Source organism: Macaca nemestrina, chromosome 20, assembly GCF_043159975.1.
Source record: "Macaca nemestrina isolate mMacNem1 chromosome 20, mMacNem.hap1, whole genome shotgun sequence".
In the NCBI taxonomy this organism is placed as follows: domain Eukaryota; kingdom Metazoa; phylum Chordata; class Mammalia; order Primates; family Cercopithecidae; genus Macaca; species Macaca nemestrina.
Window position 1 is genome coordinate 44,083,070 of NC_092144.1, and position 10,451 is coordinate 44,093,520.

The following is a 10,451-nucleotide window of genomic DNA, read 5'->3' on the forward strand; positions in this document are numbered from 1 at the left end:
CCTCAGGTTCCTTTTCTGTAAAGCAGGAATAATAGAACCTAACTCTGAGGAAACTGGGATTAAATGAACTGTTACATAACCAGGTACCCTCAGAGCTCAATAAATGTAGCTATTATTGTTATTTAGCCTCTTTGCTTCCACACCACCCTGGAAAACCCAAACAAGTCCTGATCTCTACTTTTGTAAGTGTGTCACATTCCCTGCACAAAGATTCCAGAAGATGAGAAATACTTAATCTAGAACTAGCAAGGCCAAAGGGGGAGGAGGGGGAAGACTCTCCTAGTAGGTGACATTTGTGCAGAACAGGGAAGGATGCAAGGGAGGAGAGGAGAGGGAGAGGCACTGCGGTGATCTGGACTCAGTGTCACAGGCAGAGAGAAACCCTGGGAAGTGGGAAGGAGCTTAGAATGATCAGCACAGCTTGGCAGGAGAGCAGTAAGCAAAGGAAGATGGAGTAGAGGACAGATTTATAGGCCTAAGGATGTATCTCCCTAGAAATAGCATCTAGAGGGATGTTCCTTGCACAATGTTGGGCACTGGGAACACACATCACACATTTAGCCATCTCTGATACTCTCATCTAGAATTAAGATGGTTAATATTTCCCCTTTAAGCCTTCCTTGAGGAAAATGGAGGTGAAGGGTAGCAAGGTAGCTTGCACAAGGCCACAGCCCTGAGATAGGGCACAGCATGATCCAATCATGTCTCTGGATTCTGTAGGCCATGCTCTCCTGAGGATCTGCACATGCCACTGTACATGAATGGGGGATACTAAGAAGTTATAGTTCATACTTCTCCACTACATACCACCGATTGCCAGAAAGAGGAACTTTCTCTTGTAATACCTCATGTAAGTCTAGGACTCTGGACTGAGAGTGACCCTATCAGCAGGAAGAGAAGGCCTGAAGAATCCCAGGATGCCACGATCCTCCATGTCAGTGTGCCACAGCCATGTGGCTGAGGGTCCAAGAATATGAGAGTAGTTAACACACCTGTGCTAGGACGGAGGTGATGGCATCAGTACTTCAGACTCAGCTGAACTCTCTCGCAGGCCCTACAAAGGTGTCTAGATGGATCCTATCCTCCTTACTGGCCTTCCTAGCTTGGTCCCAAAGAGCCACCTGCTCCCCCAGGGTGGTGTGGTCAGACAGGTCATGTGACAAATGAAAGTCCACCATAGCAGTGCCAATAATGCAACCCATAATAATGCAGGCTGCAGGAAGCACTTCTGTCCTAGGGTCTCACTTGGGCATATGAAGCACATCCTTCTAGGTAATGTAGCTTTTCACATTCTTTGAGGCAATGGCTAAGTAGCACCCAGAAGACCACTAGGAAGGAGCATCAAAAGACTCATGAAGAGAGTGGTACTTCATTTCTTAAAGGTGAGTACCCAGTTTTCCATATTTTACTGTCTGCAACAGATCACATAAATATTTAGAGAGAGATTATTTCAGATACTATGAAATACTACAAAACCAAATATGTGGAGTATGATTTCAGGGAAAATGACCAAATAGAAAGTGCTACGAATCTGCTACTATACCTGAAAAACTATTCTGGCATCTCTCTGAAGTGACAATTTTGGAACTCCAGAGTTTCTTTGAATGCTTGTAATTTCCAGCTTGCCTAATAAATTACAATTTGTGTTGATTGCAGCCATCAGAGTGGTATTGTCTACACATTCCTCACTCCCAGCTCCATGGCAAGCAGCTTTGTGGATGGGAATGTCATTCTGGTGCAGATTTCTGGAGCCAGGGTGGGCAATAAGTACCTTATCCCACAGGTACTGAGGTTCTGTGTTCTTACTGTGGATTGGTGCTTCTGATCTTGTGGGCTTGTAGGCTAGTCATCATTGTTTCAACCCCTACTGGATGAAGTGACTCTCACGATATATAAAAGAATTGCACCTATTTTTTTGTGTCTGTTCAAAAATAACTACATATATGGAAGAATTCAGAAAGCCACCTCACATGCCCAAGGACAGATACAAGCACTGAAAAGACTTTCTTCAGCTTTCACTTTAGGCTGATCTCTGGCACATAGTTATCCCATAATAATAAAAACAAAGGCAAAAATGCAGCAAATCCAGGGAAAGGTGGGGGGAAATATGATTTCCAGAGTTATCACATGGTAAGATTCAAATGTCCAGTTTTCTACAACAACAACAAAAAAAACCTGAAGGCATGCCAAAAAACAGAAAAGTATGGCCCAATTAAAGGAACAAAATGAATGGAGACAAAAAATACTTGAGGAAACCCAGATGTCAGTCTCACTAGAAAAAGACAACTGTCTTAAAGATGCTTAAAAAGCTAAAGACATGAACAAAGGAAAAAGATGTATGAGCAAACTAAGGATAGAACTAAAGAGAGAAAATTATTTTAAAAAAAACTAAAAAGAAATTCTGGATCAAAATTTACAGTAATGGAAACAAAAAATATGAATACAACAAAGGGATTAAAAAGACATGCAATCAGAGGAGAGATTCAGCAAACTTAAAAATAGGAAAATATAAATTATCAATATAAAAAAGAATGAGGAAGAGTGAACATAGCTTATTGGAACTTTAACACAACAACAATTTGGGAATCCCTGAAGGGGAAGAGAAAGAAAGAGGCAGAGAAAATATTTGAAGACATAATGGCTGAAAAATCTCCAGATTTGATAAAAGACATGAATTTGCAAATCCAGCAAGAGCTCACCATGAATGAACTCTAAGTAGGAGAATTGCAAAGAGACCCACACTGAGATACATCATCAAATGTCAAAAGCCAAAGACAGATAATCTTGAAAATAGGAAGAGAGAAGCAACTCCTCTCATACAGGGGATTCTCAAGACTATTAACCAGTGTCTCATCAGACCTTGGAAGCTAGAAGGAAGTGGATCAATAAACGTAAAGGGTGAAGAAAAAAAAGCTGTCAATAGAGAAGTTTATATTCAGCAAAATGTTCTTGAAAAAATATGTAGAAATTCACATATTTCCAGATAAACAAAAGTGGAAGGAGTTATCACTAGACCTGCTCTGCAAAAAAAAAAAAAAAAAAAAAAAGGTAAAGGAAGTCTATCAGGTTGAAATTAAAAGAAGCTAAAATGTACCCAATGACAAAACTCCATGGACATAATCAGTACTGGAGCTCAAATTACATTTATACTGGGGGATCCCATTAAATTTAAGCATTGTGCCTCTCCTATAATCTTGAAGTCACTATATATAAAATAGAGAAAAAGTAGCAATGCCTCACTTTAAATGTAGCCTTGCCTATATTTCCCAAGTCATAATACCCATTGCCCTAAAATATCCCATATTGGAGCATAGATGCTCTAACATAAATGATAAATTAAGGTAGGTCTTTTACAAACTGGCTTGATAAAATGGGACCCCATGAATACCCAGTTAAAATAGTTAATCTGGTCCAATATAGGGTACAACAGGGCCTTCAAGAGTTAAAACCTAATTAATAAAAAGGCAGCTACCCCAACTGCTTTTCTATTTGATATCCCAATCTTGCCAGTTAAACCTGGGGGATAAAAAAGGTAAAGTGCCTCATGGTGCATTACTACAACCTTAATGTGTTCCCACCAATTAGGCTCCCCATATAAAATAGCTAATATTATTAAAATTACTGATTCTATTAAATCAATAACCAGCTCTTATAGATTTGGAGAATGTGTTCTGTTCCAGGCCTATTTCAATAGTCTGTCAACTACAGTTCACCTTCATTTCTGAAGGGACATAATACTCCTGTTTCAGGCTACCTGTGGGGTACTTCAGCAGCTCTGCCATCACACACATTCTTTGCAAGATAGATCATAGCTGCATCCATTTTTCTCCAGGAGCACGGGGCGGAAGGCTGGATTGAGGGTGCTTATTTCCCTTGGACTCAGTGACCACAGAGACTGTCCCATGGTTCAGGCAGCTACTCATCTGCTATGGCACCCATTTGAGCCTAGACTTCCACAAAGAAAAACAGAAGATCTGTTAAGTGCACTGCACACCATTCTGGTAACTATTGGTCTCCTTACTGCTGGTTGGGATGATTCACTGGTTTTCAATTCAGAGGTCTAAACTCCCCAAATAAGCCTCAACCAAACATGGCAAATGCTGAGTTGCACATCACCCTGAGAGGGTACCCATTTAAAAAGGACACCCAAGTTCCATATCTCAGATGATTTCACCCTTGCCCAGAAGCTCACTGCTGGAGATGACATTGTCCCAGCCCAAGTCTTTGCCATTGTAGATGACTTTACCTCTTGTGCCAGGGACAGCTTCACCCCAGATATGAAAACCTGTGTCCCCGTGGTGCCTATGGAGTGCCTCTCCTAAGGCATGCATTAAACATGGGATATTTATGCTTTTCTCCCTTGGATGTTAAAGGTTCTACTATGTTTCTGAACTTGCTGTCTGTCTAACCTATGATTCTGGTATATTCCTTGCTCTCTGCCAAAATGTACACCCTACACTTCCATGTCTAACAGTAAATCTAGTAGAGGTTACTACTATCTATGCCATTCTAAAAATTAGTGGAAATTATTACTTTCCTCAGGAGGCATCTGCCTCAAATCAGTCAACCCCTTCTCCCCCTAGAAAGAGTACAGTTTACTCCCTGATGCCTTTTCCTACTCTCACCCTGTATCTCCTACTATGATCACTCTTTCCCCTTGATCACACACAAATACCACTAACCTTTACATATACCTTACTATCATTTCATACCCTCCAACATTACAACTGCCAAACCTGTCACTTTGACCTGAACGTGTTTCTAATGCACTTAAAACACTACCAAGATATTGTTAGTGACCCTAAAGATTTCAGAACTACTGTCTTGAATAATGCCATATAAATAAATAAACTCCCAAAGCGCTATTTGCTTAAATCCACCACCTGCCTTCATCCTCACCAGGGATGACTACATGTTATGACCAAGTCAACCTATGGGCTTACTATTTGTGCCCAGGAGCCAGCCACCAGTGGCCAATTCCCTACCCTGAGGCCTTCACCCTCCTTACAATATTCTCATGGGTACAGTACACTCTGAATAATGGCACATTTGGGTTTTTTGGTGCCTCAAAATCACAGGCACAGCACCTTATGTATTTTTCCTTGCCAATCACCCTGCATGTTTTCCCTGATACAATCTGGTAAACAGTGGTTACACTGGGGATTGCCATGGTTCAAAGACACAAGGCAAAATGGGCAGTGTTTATCCCTATCTTAATAGGACTTGCCATAGGCACAGGACCCACCATTGCTGACACCAATACAGCAGCCTTTGTCGAATAAGATCATAACTGCCAAGCAGCATCATTAGGTGGCCCTTTCAGATCATATTCAAAGGCTGTACAAAGTACTGTCCTTAATACAACAAGCCTATTAGTCTCTAGCTCAAATGGCAATAGATAACAGGCTGGCTCTTGACTATTAGCCAGGGAAGGAGGAGTTTGTGCCATTCAGGATACCTCCTACTGTATGTACATTAATAACTCTGGACAGGTACAGGCCAACTATGAGGAATAGGTCAAGAGGTAAAGGTTTTTCATGACTTAGCCAAATATTCCAACAGATTCCCTTAATCCAAGGGTGCCTGGCCTGTTCTCTTGGCTTTCTTCCACAAAGTGGGATGCCTCGTTACAAACTGGATACCAAACCCTCATCATATGCCTAATAGAACTCTTCTGAACTGTTACTTTTATTAAAGTTCACCTTCAGTGGCTAAGTCATGTTGTCCCGGGCACCTTTAACATCTCCGCAACCCACGTGGCAAGTGTTATCCATCTGATTAGTATTGTAATGATGTTGAGGGACCACAGGGCAAACTGTAATGTAAATTTTAAAGCACTGTACTTTCCTGCTGCCTTGGTATTCCCATAAACAGGCTGTGAGCCCCCAGCCAGCTATACCAGTGTGATTAGGCTGGCCCTGCCACAAGTTCTGTTGTGCTGTTTGTGTACTCCATCCTGGCTGCCAATAAAGGCACTTCCGCATAGGTCTTCATTCTCTTGGCTCCCTAACAGCTCAGTTTAGCCAGCCTCCCTGATGCTGTCTGTGCCCCCTTGGTTCCCTTGGTGTGCAATGACTGTCTCTCTAGGACCTGTTAGTATTATAAACTTTGTTCTTTGACAACCCTCTCATGTGTTTCCTCCTTTGCCTACACCTGACTGACAGTCCTATGAGCACACAATTTAAATAGTTCTAACAACACAGGAATCGTGCAAAATATTCAATCCAAAGGCAGGAGTGGGGTCAGGGGAGAAAATAAAGAGTACAGATTAAACAAAGAGAAAAACCAATAGCAAAACGATAAATTGAAACCCAGCAATCACACTAAATTAAATGAGCTAATTAAAAGGCAGAGATGTTCAAAGTAGATAAAATGCAAGATCCAATAATGTTTCATACAAGAAAACATTTTCAATATAATGACAAAAATTATTTAAAACTGAAAGGACATGGTTGGGCATGGTGGCTCATGCCTGTAATTCCAGCACTTTGGGAGGCCAAGACAGGCGGATCACCTGAGGTCGGGAGTTCAAGACCAGCCTGACCAACATGGAGCAACCCTATTTCTACTAAAAATATAAAATTAGCTGGGTGTAGTGATGGGCACCCATAATCCCAGGTACTTGGGAGGCTGAGGCAGGAGAATCGCTTGAACCTGGGAGGTGGAGGTTGCGGTGAGCCGAGATTGTGCCATTGCACTCCAGCCTGGGCAACAAAAGCAAAACTCCATCTCAAAAAAAAAAAAAAAATCAAAGGACACAGATACACCATTGTAATAGTAAGCAAAAGAGCACTAGAGAGGCTGTATTAATATCACACACAGTTAACTTCAGAACAAAGACTATTACCTAAATATTTATATACCTAATAAAAGAACTTAAAAATGATAGATATGCAAAGAGAAATAGACAAATCCATAATTACAGTAGTTTTTTTTTTTAAAAAAAGAAAACACCATTCTCTACATAAGTGACAGAACAAGTGGAAAATCAGGACTCAGAAGACATGAGCAACACTCTCAACTATTTGACTTACTTGACATTTATAGAAGACTCCACCCAACAAGATCAGAATGCACATTATTTTCAGTAATAATGTGTAAACATTCCTCCAAGATAGACCACATTCTGGATCATAAAACAAACCTCAATAAATAGAAAAGGGTTCAAGTCATGCAACGTATGTTCTCAGACCATAATCAAACTTCATAGATCAAAAAAGAAAAGGGAAATTAAAAATTATTAGAACTGATTGAAAATTATGTCAGAATTTATGGAATGCTACTAAACCATATTTGGAGTGAAATTTATAGCATTAAAGGCCTATATTAGAAAAAGAATGAAAGGTCTCAAATGAATGACTTCAGCTTTAGAAGGTTGAGAAATTCTGACCCAAGTGTAAAACATACAACTGTTAAATTTTTAGAAAAAAGGAAAAAAAAATATTTTGTGTATCTGCTAAAATTGTCCCATGACTTCACATAACAATTAGAATTAAATCAAAATTTCATGGTGCCCTGTCTGTGCATATGGCCTGCTACTCCACTCCATCATTAATTTCTATTCTCCCTGTCAAGCCACACTACCATCGAGCTGTATCCTCAAGCTCTTGCCACCCTTGAGGTCTTAGATATGTGGTTCTCTCTTCTGGGCTCCTGCATGCTTCCTGGGTCTGCATATCACCTAACATACTGTACATTCATTTTCCCATGTGTTTAATGTCCACCTTCCTTCTCTTACAGAGAGTAACACAGCTCCACGGAGAAGTGCATGACCAAGGTCACCCAATGGGTCATGAAAACACCAAATGATCTGAAATTACAATCTATCATCTAGGCTCTTAGCCACCAGGCTCAAGATTGGTACAACCGATCTTGAGGTGGTCACTTTGCGGGAGGATGAGGTCTTCAGCTCTTTCCAGTGAGTACAAAACTAAACTGCCGTCTGTATATATGAATGTGAATTCTGTATTTGAGAATTCACCTACTGAAATTTTGTTATAACTCTCAGATCAATACTTTGAGGTTTTTGCATTTTTGCAGTCATTTGCAGATTATGTGCAGAGTGATGAAAAAAATGATTCATCAAGCCTGCATGTCACCAGCTGAGGTCAAAGGTGATGCTTACTTTCTTGTTTTGGCATTCATAATATAGTGTCATTTTCAGTCATTTAGTGCACAATGGCTCACGCCTGTAATCCCAGCACTTTGGGAGGCTGAGGTGGGTGAATCACTTGAGGTCAGGAGTTTGAGACCAACCATGTGGTGAAACCCCGTGTCTACTAAAAATACAAAAATTAGCTGGGTGTGGTCGCAGGCACCCGTAATCCCAGGTACTTGGGAAGCTGAGGCAGCAGAATCGCTTGAATGGGTGGAGGTTGCAGTGAGCCAAGATCACACCATTGCACTCAGCCTGGGCAAGAACAGTGAAACTCTGTTTCAAAAAAAAAAAAAAGATTCATTCAGTCATGAGTTATATGCTGTTGTCTGTGAGTTCAATGTTTACAAATCAACAATACAATACAACCAGAAATAGGAGGAAATTCACCTGTCTGTACATGAGGCAGCTCCTAGAAGTATAAAAAGGAACATCTAAAATGCATGATGAAGTTATAGAAAACATGAAAAAAAGGCTAAATTTATGGGTGAATCAGATGATGACCAATAAAAAATAGAGGACAGCATTATTATGAGGCTTAAAGCCAAAGAAATTTATGGTCATGACACCTAAGTAAGGAAAATGCTAACCCTGCTTAGCTAGTGCTGGCTACTTACACATTTCAAAAGGCACTACAACATAAAAGGTATTAAACTTGCAGGCAAATTCTTCTGAGGGCTGTAGAAGAATTTAAATAATATCCACTAAATGTTATCCAGGAAAAGGGTTATGAGAAAAGACAGGTTTCAACACTGATGAGAGTGGCTTGTTTTAGAAGGCAATGAATCTATATAGCACAAATGGCCTCCAAAGTCCCTTACTTTAAATCAAAGATCCTGCAACCTTGCTACTGTGCATCAGTACCAATGGTAACTATAAGTGCAAACCACTAATGGTGTACAGAACCCCAAATCCATAGGAACTTAAAGAGAAAAACCTGAGCCATATTCCAGTCCACTGTAGGTGGAAAGAAAAGCATGGGTGACTTCCGAAATATTCTGGGATTGGTTTTACAACTGCTTCATCCAAGAAGTTGAATGCTATCTCCAAGGCAAAAACTTTGCCTTCGAAGTTTAATTAATTTGAAATAATGCTCCAGTTCATTGCCATAAAGAACCTGAAAATTCCCACTGCAACCTAGATATAATTTTTATGGCCACGAACACATCTGTCATACAACCCTTCAATCAGAGCGTACTTAAAAGCTTTCAAGGTGCACAACATGAAGGACCTTTATAGCAAGGCTTGTGAGGCTCTCAACACCAACAAGGAAACCACGATTTTGGACTACTGGAAGCCAGTCACTGTAAGCAACGTTATTGAGGCATCAAAGTCAGTGATGATTAAAGATTGTGATGAAGGTCAGCCTAAGATTCCAAGAATTGTCCTTACAGCAGCAAAAATATCAAACTGAAATCCTGCCTTGGAAACATTTTCAATTACATGGAAGAATATGACCCTATACTCGAACGTAGCCTCAAATTTAAGCCCCTAACCTCCACTGCACTCCTTTATACTGGGACACTCAGGTGGGGCCGGGCACAATGGCTCATGCCTGTAATCCCAACACTTTGGAGGCTGAGGAAGGAGGATCACTTGAGTCCAGGAGTTTGAGACCACCCTGCGCAATATAGTGAAACCCCCACCTCTACAAAAAACAAATGAGCTGGGCATTATGGCACATACCTGTGATCCCAGCTACTCAGGAAGCTCAGTTGGGAGGATTGCTTCAGCCCAGGAGGCAAGGCTGCAGTCAGCTGTGATCACTCCACTGCACTCTAGCCTGGGCAACAGAGTGAGACCCTGTCTCAAAAAAAGATAACACTTTAGGTGAAAAGCCAGACAAGGCTGATGCAATTTTTCATGCCAGTTCAGGAGGGAAAACTGCTGATGCTGTCAACAAGTGGCAAAAGTCAAACTCCTGAAGTAAAAATTGCCAGATGTTGATATGGCACCCTCAGAAATGCCTTCCTTTTCTGCAGAGTAAGTTGCATCAACCTCTTCCTTAGTTTTCTGGGGGTAAGTCAAAGTCAAGAAGTTTAATCATACAGTGCGCTGTCCCATCTTGCAGCTCCATCAAAAGTACATTTTTAATCTTTTTTTTAATCTTTAATGTTTTTCCCCCAGGACTATCTTTATTGGCATGACTGTACTGTATCATATAGGTGTTCACAGTACCATTTACCATATGAGTACTGTACAGTTTACTATGTTTATTGTATATGAATACTGTATATGTGTACTGTGTGTACATAATTAAGAGGTAAAGCAGTATAATATACTGAGTACATTACAC